General features: G+C 45.4%; 2 long non-coding RNA genes across 3 annotated transcripts; both read right to left on the bottom strand.

Annotated features, from left to right (window-relative positions):
- Positions 1 to 1,022: 1,022 nt before the first annotated feature.
- LOC133125774 (uncharacterized) lies at positions 1,023 to 2,161 on the bottom strand. The gene is made up of 3 exons (XR_009708453.1): positions 2,036 to 2,161; positions 1,818 to 1,892; positions 1,023 to 1,324 (listed from the first exon to the last, which is right to left on the bottom strand). It is a non-coding gene; the product is annotated as an uncharacterized LOC133125774 (long non-coding RNA).
- Positions 2,162 to 6,502: 4,341 nt separating this feature from the next.
- On the bottom strand, positions 6,503 to 7,677 carry LOC133127457 (uncharacterized). 2 transcript variants are annotated; one of them, XR_009708627.1, is made up of 4 exons: positions 7,422 to 7,677; positions 6,999 to 7,177; positions 6,734 to 6,775; positions 6,503 to 6,531 (listed from the first exon to the last, which is right to left on the bottom strand). It is a non-coding gene; the product is annotated as an uncharacterized LOC133127457 (long non-coding RNA). The 2 variants fall into 2 exon arrangements; XR_009708628.1 differs by having other exon boundaries at positions 6,999 to 7,150.
- Between the last annotated feature and the right edge of the window lie 5,795 nt (positions 7,678 to 13,472).

Raw genomic sequence — 13,472 nt, 5'->3', positions numbered from 1 at the left:
CTTGCCTTCCAATCTTGTGGTATAGCTTCTGTATTGCTGCTGTCGAGGTCTTTTAACAGTTGATTGAGATACTTTCACCCTTGTGATGTCACTGATTGATGTTTTGGGGTTTTTATTCACAGCTCTCGCAATGTTTCTGTCATCAGCCGCTGTTGCTTTTCTTGGTTGACCTGCTTGATGTCAGTTGCTCAGTTTGCCAGCGGTTTCTTTCTCTTTCAGGACATTCCAAGTTGTTGAACAAGCTATCCCCAATGATTTCCCCTCTTTTCTAAGCTTCAAAATTACTTGCTTTTGCAAACTCGTTTATCTTTTCTAACAAAAGTTCTTTAAGAAATCTACAAAAAAATACCAGGAAATAAAAGCTGAAATTCAGATCTCTCATCAGTTGACCTCAAACTGAATTGTCTTCAGTGTATAGCAAAAACAAAGGAATTGACCTTTCAGTTTCAATACCTTTGGAGGGGACTGTATACTGTACATACTCATAACTATACTGACTTGCTCCTGTCACAGTTGGTCCATTCGCCCGGGTGTAGTACCTCTTGAGTTCACTCATGATGAAAAGGGGTCATGGCTTTTAGAGGGCCTGAGTTCATACCAAACTGTCTCTCATTAATTTACATAATTAATACACGGAGAGCCCTCTCCTTTAAAAGCAAAACCCAAAGCTCAGAATCAACAGCTTCTACCTACCATTATTCAATATGTAATTGCATTAGGAATGTTCCGGTATGTGTCATTCTGTTTTATAGTACATCACAGATATGAAATTTCCTTGAATGTTCAAACTCACACTGCTTCAATGCAAAAATATCAAAGCAAACATATCGGACTTGATGGTTATAAGTTTAAGCAAGAACTGCAAATAAAACCCTTTGATCAGAAGTTACTAAAATGTCATTCTACATCCGATAAACTGAAATGGGACTAGACATTAAGAAATGATGTGTAATGCCAGAGAATTTAGTGAAAAAGAAAACCATAACAAATCATTTAAATAAGCATATGTAGACTGGGCAGTGTAATGGATATATAATTCTTTATTTACACTAGTGTTCACAGACTCAAAACTCGAACAGTGCAAATCTCTGTGAACAAACTGCTTCAGAAACGCTTCTCTACCACATATGAAACAAATCCATTTAGTATCAAAAGCCAAAAAGGCTACTCGGTGTCAATAACAATCATTACAAAAATTATCTGCATAATTATTTTTTCAAAACAGGTGAAAAAAAAAAAAAAACATAAATATAATACATTCCAAAAAACAGTTTAAATAGAGTAGAATAAACAATCTTCCTTGACAAACCACCTCTTCGTTGCCCTGGAACAAACAGAAAAAAAGAAAGAAAAAAAAACATTCAATTTCATATTGCACCTTTTATAAGCGACATTTCAGCAGGGGGAATCATATTTAAAGATCTTTGAAATGCCGTTTTTTCCGATTTACTTCCCATCAGACCCGGGTAATAACCGCTTCGGATTCTAACACTCCTCTGTGCTCGACTGATCTTGCGTCATCGGGCCAACCGAGAGGAGCAGACGGCTAATGCGCCAGACAGGCTCAGCAAAGCGATGAAAGTACTTCAATCCAAAGCTATTATGCATTTGACCCGGGTCTGTTTCAGGTGTTCCCATGCATCGCACCGAACGGAAACTCCCAGTGAAAGGAGAATGAGACGATCTCCAGACCTCATCTCACACTTCTAACGGGCTACTTGTCTCAGCTCCGCGGAGCCGAAGAGACGCACCGTACGCGCATTTTCTCCCCGAGTGTTGAAACGTCAAACTCGCCACAATCGCACAATCGCTCTCACCTGGATCGGTCCCGTCACTCCACGCCGTCACTCCACGCCGTCACTGTTGACCGAGTGCCGTAAGGAATCCTTCAGCTGAAAGACAAACCATGCGCCATTTTTAACACTTTTAACAGGGTTTTTTGGTGTTCTGTTGTGTTTTCTTCTTACGTTTTTTTAATGTTTTTTTTTTTTTTTTTTTTAAACAAGTGCTTGGGTGTGGCCCGAGTGTAACTCACGCTCTGAAAGAAACCCAGAAACGCCAGCAAGTCCTGTTTGTCTGGCGGAGTCTGCTGGGCGCCGTCGTGCTCCAGGGTGACAGTGCCCCCTGGTGGCGGGGAGGTGCACTGCGTCTCCGGGAGAGCGGATGGGCCGCTCACCAGCAGCTCCGGGAGCAGGCAGCACTGAGTGCCCACGCTGGGCCTGGGGGAGACGGGGCCCCAGGGCGGGGCCCGGTGGCTGTGGTCGGGGCCCCGGTGGAGGGGCTCAGAGGGGATCCTCAGCTGCAAACAGAGCTCAGACTGTTCATCCAGGAGCCTTTGCATCTTCTGCAAGAACCAAAAAAACAAAAAACCAAGAGTCTAAAAACAGCTCAAAAAAAAAAAACAACCCCTTTAAAAGACACACCATTATTACATCAATGGCATTTGCCAGATGCTCTTATCCAGAGCGACGTACAGTTCATTAGACTAAGCAGGAGACAATCCTCCCCTGCAGCAACGCAGGGTTAGGGGCCTTGCTCCAGGGGTGGGCAGATCTTATTGTGGCTACACCGGGATTAGAACCACCGACCTTGCGTGTCCCAGTCATCTACCTTAACCACTACGCGACAGGCCGCCCCTTACAACCCCCATGAACAAATAAAAGACGGAGGGTGAGAGAAAGTTATGGGAGAAATTCAATTCAATTTTTAATTCAGTTTTATTTTGTACAGCGCTTTTCGCAGCAGACAGCAGACAAATGGGTCAGTGTGGTCTGTAGGTCCCCAGGGTGGTAAGTGTGGTCTGTAGGTCCCCAGGGTGGTAAGTGTGGTCCATAGGTCCTCAGGGTGGAAAGTGTGGTCTGTAGGTCCTCAGGGTGGTAAGTGTGGTCTGTAGGTCCCCAGGGTGGAAATTGTGGTCGGTAGGTCCTCAGGGTGGTAAGTGTGGTCTGTAGGTCCCCAGGGTGGTAAGTGTGGTCTCTAGGTCCCCAGGGTCGTAAGTGTGGTCTGTTGGTCCCCAGGGTGGTAAGTGTGGTCTGTAGGTCCCCAGGGTGGTAAGTGTGGTCCATAGGTCCTCAGGGTGGAAAGTGTGGTCTGTAGGTCCTCAGGGTGGTAAGTGTGGTATGTAGGTCCCCAGGGTGGAAATTGTGGTCGGTAGGTCCTCAGGGTGGTAAGTGTGGTCTGTAGGTCCCCAGGGTGGTAAGTGTGGTCTCTAGGTCCCCAGGGTGGTAAGTGTGGTCTGTAGGTCCTCAGGGTGGTAAGTGTGGTCTGTAGGTCCCCAGGGTGGTAAATGTGGTCTGTAGGTCCCCAGGGTGGTAAGTGTGGTCTGTAGGTCCCCAGGGTGGTAAGTGTGGTCTGTAGGTCCTCAGGGTGGAAAGTGTGGTCTGTAGGTCCTCAGGGTGGTAAGTGTGGTATGTAGGTCCCCAGGGTGGTAAGTGTGGTCTGTAGGTCCTCAGGGTGGTAAGTGTGGTCTGTAGGTCCCCAGGGTGGTAAGTGTGGTCTCTCGGTCCCCAGGGTGGTAAGTGTGGTCTGTAGGTCCTCAGGGTGGTAAATGTGGTCTGTAGGTCCCCAGGGTGGTAAGTGTGGTCTGTAGGTCCCCAGGGTGGTAAGTGTGGTCCGTAGGTCCTCAGGGTGGAAAGTGTGGTCTGTAGGTCCTCAGGGTGGTAAGTGTGGTATGTAGGTCCCCAGGGTGGTAATTGTGGTCGGTAGGTCCTCAGGGTGGTAAGTGTGGTCTGTAGGTCCCCAGGGTGGTAAGTGTGGTCTCTCTGTCCCCAGGGTGGTAAGTGTGGTCTGTAGGTCCTCAGGGTGGTAAGTGTGGTCTGTAGGTCCCCAGGGTGGTACATGTGGTCTGTAGGTCCCCAGGGTGGTAAGTGTGGTCTGTAGGTCCTATATATATATATGCAATATAGATTACTGTGTGCAGTTCTGGGGACCGCACTATAAGAAAAATATCGAGGCACTGGAAAAGGGTCAGAGAAGGGCAACCAGATTGATTCCATGTATAAAAGATTGTGTTGTGAGAAAAGACAGATGCCTCACAGATGCTCTTTCATTTGAGTAAAAGGAGACTAAGGGGGTATTTTATTGAGGGATAAACAAAGTGAACTACAGTCGATTCTTCAGGGTGAGTTCGGTTAGCAGAATTGGGGGACATAAATGGAAATTGACAAACGCTTATTCCCACAGAGACAATAGGAAGTATTTTTCACACAGAGCGTGGTCACTGCGTGGAATAGCTTGCCAGACCAGACTTCATACAGTACTAGATACTGTTTAGTTTTTAGGAACATTAAGTAGGAGTTATTGTTAGGATCCTAGGATTATTATTTTCATCATCACGTTAAGTAATGTTATCTTATTATTATTATTATTAATAAATTATTATTATTATTAAATTATATACTTTATTATCTGTCACGACCTGGCTCACTGGCCGTAACAAAGAGGGAGACGTACACTGACGCATTTAAAAAACAAGGTCAAATTTATTTGAAATAACCAGGTAACAAAAATGTGTAGTGTGAAAGTCAGTTGCATCACTAGTGTGAGTGACTGGATGTGTGAAAAGTATGCTGAAGCAGTGTTGTCTGATACTGTCAAGCAGCAGTAAACAATACAATAAAAAAAGTTTAAAAAACATTTACAATAACAGCCATTAAAAAAACTTAAAGCCAAATACCTTAATTGTAATGTGAGATAACGATTAAGTAGAATGATGGCAGAAAGAATTTCCAATCCATAGTGAAATAGAGCTGGAGATCAAATCTAATGACACAACAAACATGATTATGGGACAATTCTACAAGGAAATAGTTTCCATTATTTATGTCATGGTTTGCCAAAGGGTGGATTTGAGCCGTAGTGACCATTGTAGGGCTCTACACCTACGTGCGACTGGCCCCTGATTGGAGAGTCTAAATTGCCCATAGGTATGAGTGTGTGAGTGAATGGTGTGTGTGCCCTGTGATGGACTGGCGACCTGTCCAGGGTGTATTCCTGCCTTTCACCCAATGTACGCTGGGATAGGCTCCAGCCCCCCAGCGACCCTGTTCAGGATAAGCGGGTTAGGATAATGAATGAATGAATGATATCTGTCTAATGTGTGTGTATGTGTGTGTGTGTGCATGTGTGTGTATGCGTGCGTGCGTAGGTTATATGTGTTTGTGTGCGCGTGCCTGCATCTTGGTTGGCAAATCTTGCACCGGGTCCCATCCTAAATGGCTGCCGCCACTGATTTAAACCATTCTTAAATTAAACCAAGACTGTAACCCTATAAGTAGGCCTAATGTGTTATGTGCATTCTTTTCAATCTCTCTAAACGATTCAATTGTTTGATGGGCTGTCAATAGTCTCTTATTTTCTGTGGTCAACGCCACCCTCATCCACCCAAATGTTGGCTCCATACGACTGTAACACGATGTTATGGTCTGCTGTGACGATGAAGGACCTGTCACAGGGGATGAAAAAGTTCTGGGAGATGTTCAGGCACTCGTCACTGCTGCCCTTTTGCTCCACGAACACGGTGACATAGATGGCTCCTTCACCCAGGATCTGGCCGTGGTTGTCGTGTGGGATGCGTAGGTAGCGGACGCGTTTATCGCGTTTCATGATCATCTCCATTTTCATGGACATTGAAAGTGTCGGGCCCTGCGACACGGAGCCGCCAAGTGTCGCCCCAGTGTCGATATCGGTCTCCTCAAGAATCAGATTGTCTGTGCAGTAATACACACGCAGAGTGCTGCCGGAGGCATTGGCCACATAAGTTCTGCTTCTGGAAAGATACCAGTGTTAAAGCCTGAGACACACTTCACAATTTTAGCTTGTTTTGACTTGTAAAGCAGTTTGAGCTGCATGGTATTGTCTGAAAGCAGCTAAATAAACCTTTTTTACTACTATGACTTACATACAATCCTTGATCACTCCCTACTCCCCAGCTAGACCACTCCAGTCTGCCAGCTCTGGTCGCCTTGTGGTTCCCTCACTACGAGCACCTGGCGGTCGAGCTGCACATTCACGCCCGTTTTCTGTTCTGTTTCTTCAGTGGTGGAATGACTTGCCTACCACTGTCAGGACAGCAGAATCCCTCCCCCTATTTTGACGCAGACTAAAAACACACCTTTTCAAACTGTATCTTAGTCCTCCCTCCTGATTTCCCCTGCCCCCCTTTCTGATATCCCTATCCCTCTTGTCTAACCCCCCCCCCCAAAAAAATAAATAAAAATAATAATAATAAATAAATAAATTAGCACTTATGATGACTATATGTTTTAAACAGCACTTCCTATGTCTTTTCCTAGTTATGGATGTGATGCGGGCGGCACGGATGGTGCAGTGGGTAGCACTGCCGCCTCACAGCAATGAGGTTATGATGTTCAGAATAGCACATATGTTCAACAACATTTAAAGGTTTATGAAGTATAAAGTATCTGTCATTTAGCCTACCTGCCTGCCATTGTGTGTCTGTCTCCTGATAAAATGTATTTCTCCCTCTTTAATCAGGATAGGTGAGCGTGGCAGGTGTCTGTATTAGCAAGCCTGCAGAGAGGAAAGGGAGGATCGTCAGGGAAAAAGAAATAGGATGGGTGCGCCCCGTTATTTTTTACTCCCTACGAGAGGAAAAGAAGGGAGGGGGCAAGTGGGGGAAAGGAGAGAGCCACGTCCTCAGCAAAGGCACAGAGTCGACAGACAGAAAATGGAATCCAAAACACAATCTCTAAGACAAAGTTGATAACCTTACCTCGAAACTGATCCAAATCAGGACAGAAACAAGAAATCCAACCTAAAAGGAAAAAAAGTCTTAAGTACCTTACGCCCAGTGAGTGTATATTACATAACATAGGAGAATATACACAGTGACCACTTTATTAGGTAATTATTACACTTATTTTTCTGCTGCTGAAGCCTGTCCATTTAGAGGTTTTTTTTTTAATGGCCTGCATTCAGTCATGAATTTAGATTTGAGATTTTAATGAGGTTAGGTAAAGCAGAAGTTCAGTTCTTACCTGTTTCTCAGTCCACTCTGCTGTTGCTGAGACTGCAGTAACTGTGTCTTCAGTAGATCCAGACAGATCGAACAGCTCAACTAGTCTTGATCCAGTAAACCTCTGCCTTCAGCCATTTCACTGCTCAGACTGACACAGACAGGCTAGTTTCCCTGAAATAGACGGCGTTTTCTCTGAAACTGCGTGACAGAGAGTGGGAGGGACAAACCCAAAATAAGAGACTATCAAACCCACTGTTAGCCACAACAGCTACGTGGCACGTCACGTCAGCAAACAGAAGGTAGTCCTAGTCCTCTATGAACTGCACGAATCGCTAAAACAAGTTAGCAACTCTTGCGCTCCATTACATTAACATTTTTCAGGATACTCATCGCTCGTAATTCATGCTTTAAAGAAAAGTATTCCTCTCAAATAAAGACAAACCTTTTTCACCCGTCTGGCGGTGTACAGCCCGATTCCATCTTGGACCTCGGAGGACTTCAGTACGAACCTGTCCGGCACGTACATACCCAACATTGTCATTAGTCAGAAAGCGTTCCTAGTGTGACAGCAGCTAATCATTTTACGGAGAACGAGTCAGTGTGTGGCTTTGGGGTTCACTGTGGCTGAAAATCTCCGCGTTTTTCTCTCAATCTCTCACTCCAGGTCGCACTTCCATATTGTTCTCCCTTCAGTGCGAGTAGCGCAGCGCTCTGATTGGTCGAAAGTTTGTAGCCTGAAGCCTCTCATTCCGGGGAGCGCGTGGGATGCTCTTCGCGCTGACCTCCCCCAGCGCTACGTCACGTAGCCCTGTTCCATATTTTACAGCATTTACCATTTTATCGTATGATTTATAAAAACTGGATTTGTACAATTGCGAAAAAAGTACCCCGCTGAAGGTTACAGTAGTAGTTAAACAGCCACCTTAACCATTGCCATAATTATCGCTGCAATTTGCTGTGCATTACATTACATTACATTATTGGCATTTGGCAGACGCTCTTATCCAGAGCGACGTACAACAAAGTGCATACCCATAACGAGGGATAAGTTCGCTGAAAGACCCTAGAGGGAAGTACAATTTCAACTGCTACCTGTACAACAAAGTTAAGGACGAGGGCAAATTTTTTTTTTTTTTTTTTTTGGAACAAAGAAACAAACAAACGGAGCAAAAGTGACCAAAGTTAACTATCCAAACACTGCTTACCTAGCCAACTAAAAATACCGATACACAAAGCAAGTCACAGAGACAACAATTAAGGTTCACAGGGAGGTAGGGAGGGATGGGGAGAGGTGCTGCTTGAAGAGGTGTGTCTTCAGCTTGCGCTTGAAGGTGGGGAGAGATTCTACAGTTCTGACCTCAACGGGGAGTTCGTTCCACCACTGTGGAGCCAGAACAGACAGTAGTCGTGAGCGTGAGGTGGAGGTTCGGAGAGGGGGAGGTGCCAAGCGGCCTGTGGAGGCTGAACGAAGAGGTCTGGCAGGGGTGTAGGGTCTGATGATTTTTTTGTAGATAAGCTGGGGAAGACCCCTTAACTGCTTGGAAGGCTAGCACCAATGTTTTGAATTTGATGTGAGCCATGACAGGCAGCCAGTGGAGGGAAGTAAGCAGGGGGGTGACGTGTGAGTATTTGGGAAGGTTGAAGACCAGATGAGCTGCTGCATTCTGGATAAGTTGGAGGGGTCTGATGGCGGACGCTGGGAGGCCAGCCAAGAGGGAATTGCAGTAGTCCAGGCGGGACAGAACCATCGCTTGGACCATCGCTGGGTCGAGTAGGGGGTGAGAAAGGGGCGGATTCTCCGTATGTTGTATAGGAAGAACCTGCACCGCCGCAATGTTCTCGGAAAGGGACAGTCTGCTGTCCATCACCACACCGAGGTGCCGTCTGAGGGTGACGGCGTGAGTGTGGTATCCCCGAGGGAAATGGAGAGATCCAGATGGGGAGAGGTATTAGCAGGGATGAATATCATTTCAGTCTTGCCTGGGTTGAGCTTTAGATGGTGGTTGTCCATCCAGCTCTGGATGTCCCTCAGGCAAGCAGAGATACGGGCTGAAACCTGCGTATCAGACGGCGGGAACGAGATGAAGAGTTGGGTATCGTCCGCATAGCAGTGGTAGGATAGCCCATGTGCAGTGATCACAGGGCAAAGGGAGCGAGTGTAAAGAGAAAAAAGAAGCGGGCCTAGGACTGAGCCCTGGGGAACTCCTGTGGCGAGGGGCCGAGGTGTCGATACCGAACCAGCCCAGGCAACCTGGAAGGAGCGATCAGAGTGATAGGACTCAATCCAGTCCAGGGCTGTGCCACAGATGCCCGTTGCTGACAGGGCAGACAGGAGGATGGAGTGATCCACAGTGTCGAAGGCAGCAGAGAGATCTAGAAGAATGAGGACAGAGGAGAGGGAGGCTGCTCGTGCGGCATGGAGTGACTCACTGACGGAGAGGAGTGCAGTCTCTGTCGAGTGGCCCGATCTGAAACTGATGGGGGTCTAGCAGGTTGTTGTTAGAAAAGAAAGAGGAAAGTTGAGTAGAAGCGGCTCTTTCTATAGTTTTAGAAAGGAAAGGAAGAAGAGATACCGGGCGGTCGTTCTCGATGATGGAGGGATCCAGAGTAGGCTTTTTTAGCAGCGGAGTGATGTGGGCCCTCTTGGAGGATGCCGGAAAACAGCCGGAAGACAGGGAGGAGTTGACAAGGGAGGTGACAAATGGGAGAATGTCAGGTGTGATAGTTTGGAGAAGAGAAGAGGGGATAGGGTCAAGGGCTCCGGTGCATCCTGTTTCCACTGATCAACCTTGAGATGTTTCTACAGCTTAATTGGAGTCCACCTGTGGTAAATTCAGTTGATTCGACATGATTTGGAAAGGCACACACCTGTCTATATCAGGTCCCACAGTTGACAGTGCATGTCGGAGCACAAACCAAGCATGAAGTCAAAGGAATTGTCTGTAGACCTCCAAGACAGGATTGTCTCGAGGCACAAATCTGGGGAAGGGTACAGAAAAATTTCTGCTGCTTTGAAGGTCCCAATGAGCACAGTGGCCTCCATCATCCGTAAATGGAAGAAGTTCGGAACCACCAGGACTCTTCCTAGAGCTGGTCGCCCGTCTAAACTGAGCAATCGGGGGAGAAGGCCCTTAGTCAGGGAGGTGACCAAGAACCCGATGGTCACTCTGTCAGAACTCCAGCGTTCCTCTGTGGAGAGAGGAGAACCTTCCAGAAGGACAACCATCTCTGCAGCAATCCACCAATCAGGCCTGTATGGTAGAGTGGCCAGACGGAAGCCACTTCTTAGTAAAAGGCACATGGCAGCCTGCCTGGAGTTTGTCAAAAGGCACCTGAAGGACTCTCAGACCATGAGAAACAAAATTATCTGGTCTGATGAGACAAAGATTTAACAATTGTTAGGGAATTTCTTTTCCTCTTCCGCGTGTTCGTTTAGGTGGGGATGAAGACAGGACACTTGAGACCAAATTCAATGATAAACTATTTAATGAGACAACTTAGTAAGCAAGGAATACAGATAACAACTGAGCAGACTCTCAACCAATTTGCTCGGCTGACATCCAGGAGCACGCACACTTCTTCCAACTTCAAACCACTCTTTATTCCCTCATGAGCCTGTGCTGATTGGTCGGCGTCTGTGATGGACTGACAACATCTGCTTCTCCTCCAATCAGAAGGCATCCTTATCCTTAATTCCAAGAAGCCACAGTGTTTTCTTGTGACTTCAAGACAGTTATTTTCGACTGTTAAGAGTGATCTGAGTGACCTAGGTCACCCGCCTAGAAGTTCCTGTTCTTCCTAACAGTTCTCAATTTTTAAAGGTTGCGGTTAACACCATCTGGTTGAAACTTCCTGCATGCAGCATTTGTGCAGTTGCAAGCACTTTTGATTAATAGCTCTATGGAAGTTCAGGCCTGGCGTCATGTTTGGAGGAAACCAGGCACCGCTCATCACCTGGCCAATACCAGCATGGTGGTGGCAGCATCATGCTGTGGGGATGTTTTTCAGCAGCAGGAACTGGGAGACTAGTCAGGATTGAGGGAAAGATGAATGCAGCAATGTACAGAGACATCCTGGATGAAAACCTGCTCCAGAGCGCTCTTGACCTCAGACTGGGGCGACGGTTCATCTTTCAGCAGGACAACGACCCTAAGCACACAGCCAAGATATCAAAGGAGTGGCTTCAGGACAACTCTGTGAATGTCCTTGAGTGGCCCAGCCAGAGCCCAGACTTGAATCCGATTGAACATCTCTGGAGAGATCTGAAAATGGCTGTGCACCGACGCTCCCCATCCAACCTGATGGAGCTTGAGAGGTGCTGCAAAGAGGAATGGGCGAAACTGCCCAAAGATAGGTGTGCCAAGCTTGTGGCATCATATTCAAAAAGACTTGAGGCTGTAATTGCTGCCAAAGGTGCATCAACAAAGTATTGAGCAAAGGCTGCGAATACTTATGTACATGTGATTTCTTAGTTTTTTATTTTTTATAAATTTGCAAAAAAAAAAAAAAAAACGTATTTCGTGTTGTCACACAGTTACAGAAAATAATATTCATTAGCACAAAGCAAGTTATGATACTTTAATGATTATATATGATCTGGATCACTAAAGGATAGGCAATTAATAATAAAATAATCATTTTATTAATTTTAATAATGTGATTTCTTAGTTTTTTATTTTTTATAAATTTGCAAAAAAAAAAAAAAAACGTATTTCGTGTTGTCATTATGGGGTGTTGTGTGTAGAATTTTGAGGAAAAAAATAAATGTATTCCATTTTGGCTGTAACAGGCTGTAACATAACAAAATGTGGGAAAAGTGAAGCGCTGTGAATACTTTCCGGATGCACTGTATATTATAATTTGGCTCCCTTGAGGGGGAGTAAATTTCGCTATGTTTGCCTCCATTGCTTGTGTAAATATCGCTGGTGATTCCACATATCCCTGCGGGCAACGCGTATATGTATATCTCTTTCGCTGAAATGTAAACGCAAACCAAAATTGAGAATCTGGGTGAATGGGCACAGAAAAGAAAGCATTTGCTAAATCAATCACAGGAAAATGAGCAGATTGCGGTCACATATCATTTAAAATAGTATTTGGGTCCGGTGTGACAGGAGCCCTTGGAATTACCGCTGCATTTACTGCTTGTAAATCCTGCACTACTCTCCATTCTCCGTTCGCTTTACGGACTGGAAAAAGAGGCGTGTTACATGGAGAATCTGGGCAAGACACAATTACACCTTTATCAAATAATTCCCGTATAACGGGTTCTATGCCTTTTTCTGCTTCAGGCTTTAAAGGATATTGACGTCGATACGGACAGAAAGTTCCCTTTGGAACTATTTTTACCATTGCTGCATCATGTATTAGTCCAATGTCATTCTTACTGGTTGTCACTCAGCAGTTCCTCTTGAGTGAGGCATATTTTTTCTCACATCGGATTACTTAAATGTGTAACACACTATTACTTAGTGTATTAGTGTTACTGTTAGTTTTTTTTTTTTTTTTTGTCTCTCTGTCTCACATAAACACAAGCCGAATTCAGGGATACCGTCACTCACCCGCCCGCTCCTCTCCTAGCCCAAAGAGCCTTGACTCGCTCCGGCTTTTGGAGAAACTCGCCGCTGGCCTCCTGCTAGCCCAAAGAGCCTTGACTCGCTCCGGCTGAGGTCTTTCTCTATATCGTCTCGCAGACGACCCGTGCAGGGTTTGCAGTCAGCGCTGATTCTCCAGGGAGTGCAGGTGAGATATTGGTATCTCAACTCACACAGTTACAGAAAATAATATTAATTAGCACAAAGCAAGTTATGATACTTTAATGATTATATATGATCTGGATCACTCCAGGATAAGCAATTAATAATAAAAGAAACACATAAATGTATAATTTCAACAACATTTATACTGTTCTGTACTTTAATAAGCTATACCCTTCACCTCAGGTACATATTTTGCATGTTCTATTTGACAATATACACTCAGTGAGCACTTTATTAGGTATTTATTAGACGTATTAGGTCTTCTGCTGCTGTAGCCTATCCACTTAGAGGTTTGATGCATTGTGTGTTCAGAGATCTATTCACTGATGTAATGTATAGTTATTTGAATTACTGTCACCTTCCTGTCAGCTTAGACCAGTCTGGCCCTTCTCCATTACCTTGCTCATCCTCAAGCCATTTCCGTCCGCAGAACTGCCCATCAGTGAATGTTTTTTGTTTTTCGCACCATTCTGAGTAAACTCAAGAGACTGTTTGTTGTGCGTGAAAATCCCAGGAGATCAGCAGTTACAGAAATACTCGTACCTGCCCGTCTGGCACCAACAATCATGCCATGGTCGAAATCACAAATCACTTTTGATAATTGATATGAACATTAACTGAAGCTCCTGACCCATATCTGCATGATTTTATGCATTGCACTGCTGCCACCAGTGGCTGATTAGGTAATCGCATGACGACGTTGGTGTACAGGTGTTCCTAATAAAGTTCTCAGT

Source organism: Conger conger, chromosome 4, assembly GCF_963514075.1.
Source record: "Conger conger chromosome 4, fConCon1.1, whole genome shotgun sequence".
Taxonomy (NCBI): domain Eukaryota; kingdom Metazoa; phylum Chordata; class Actinopteri; order Anguilliformes; family Congridae; genus Conger; species Conger conger.
Note: the sequence above shows the minus strand (reverse complement) of the source record. Positions and strands in the feature narration are given on the sequence as shown.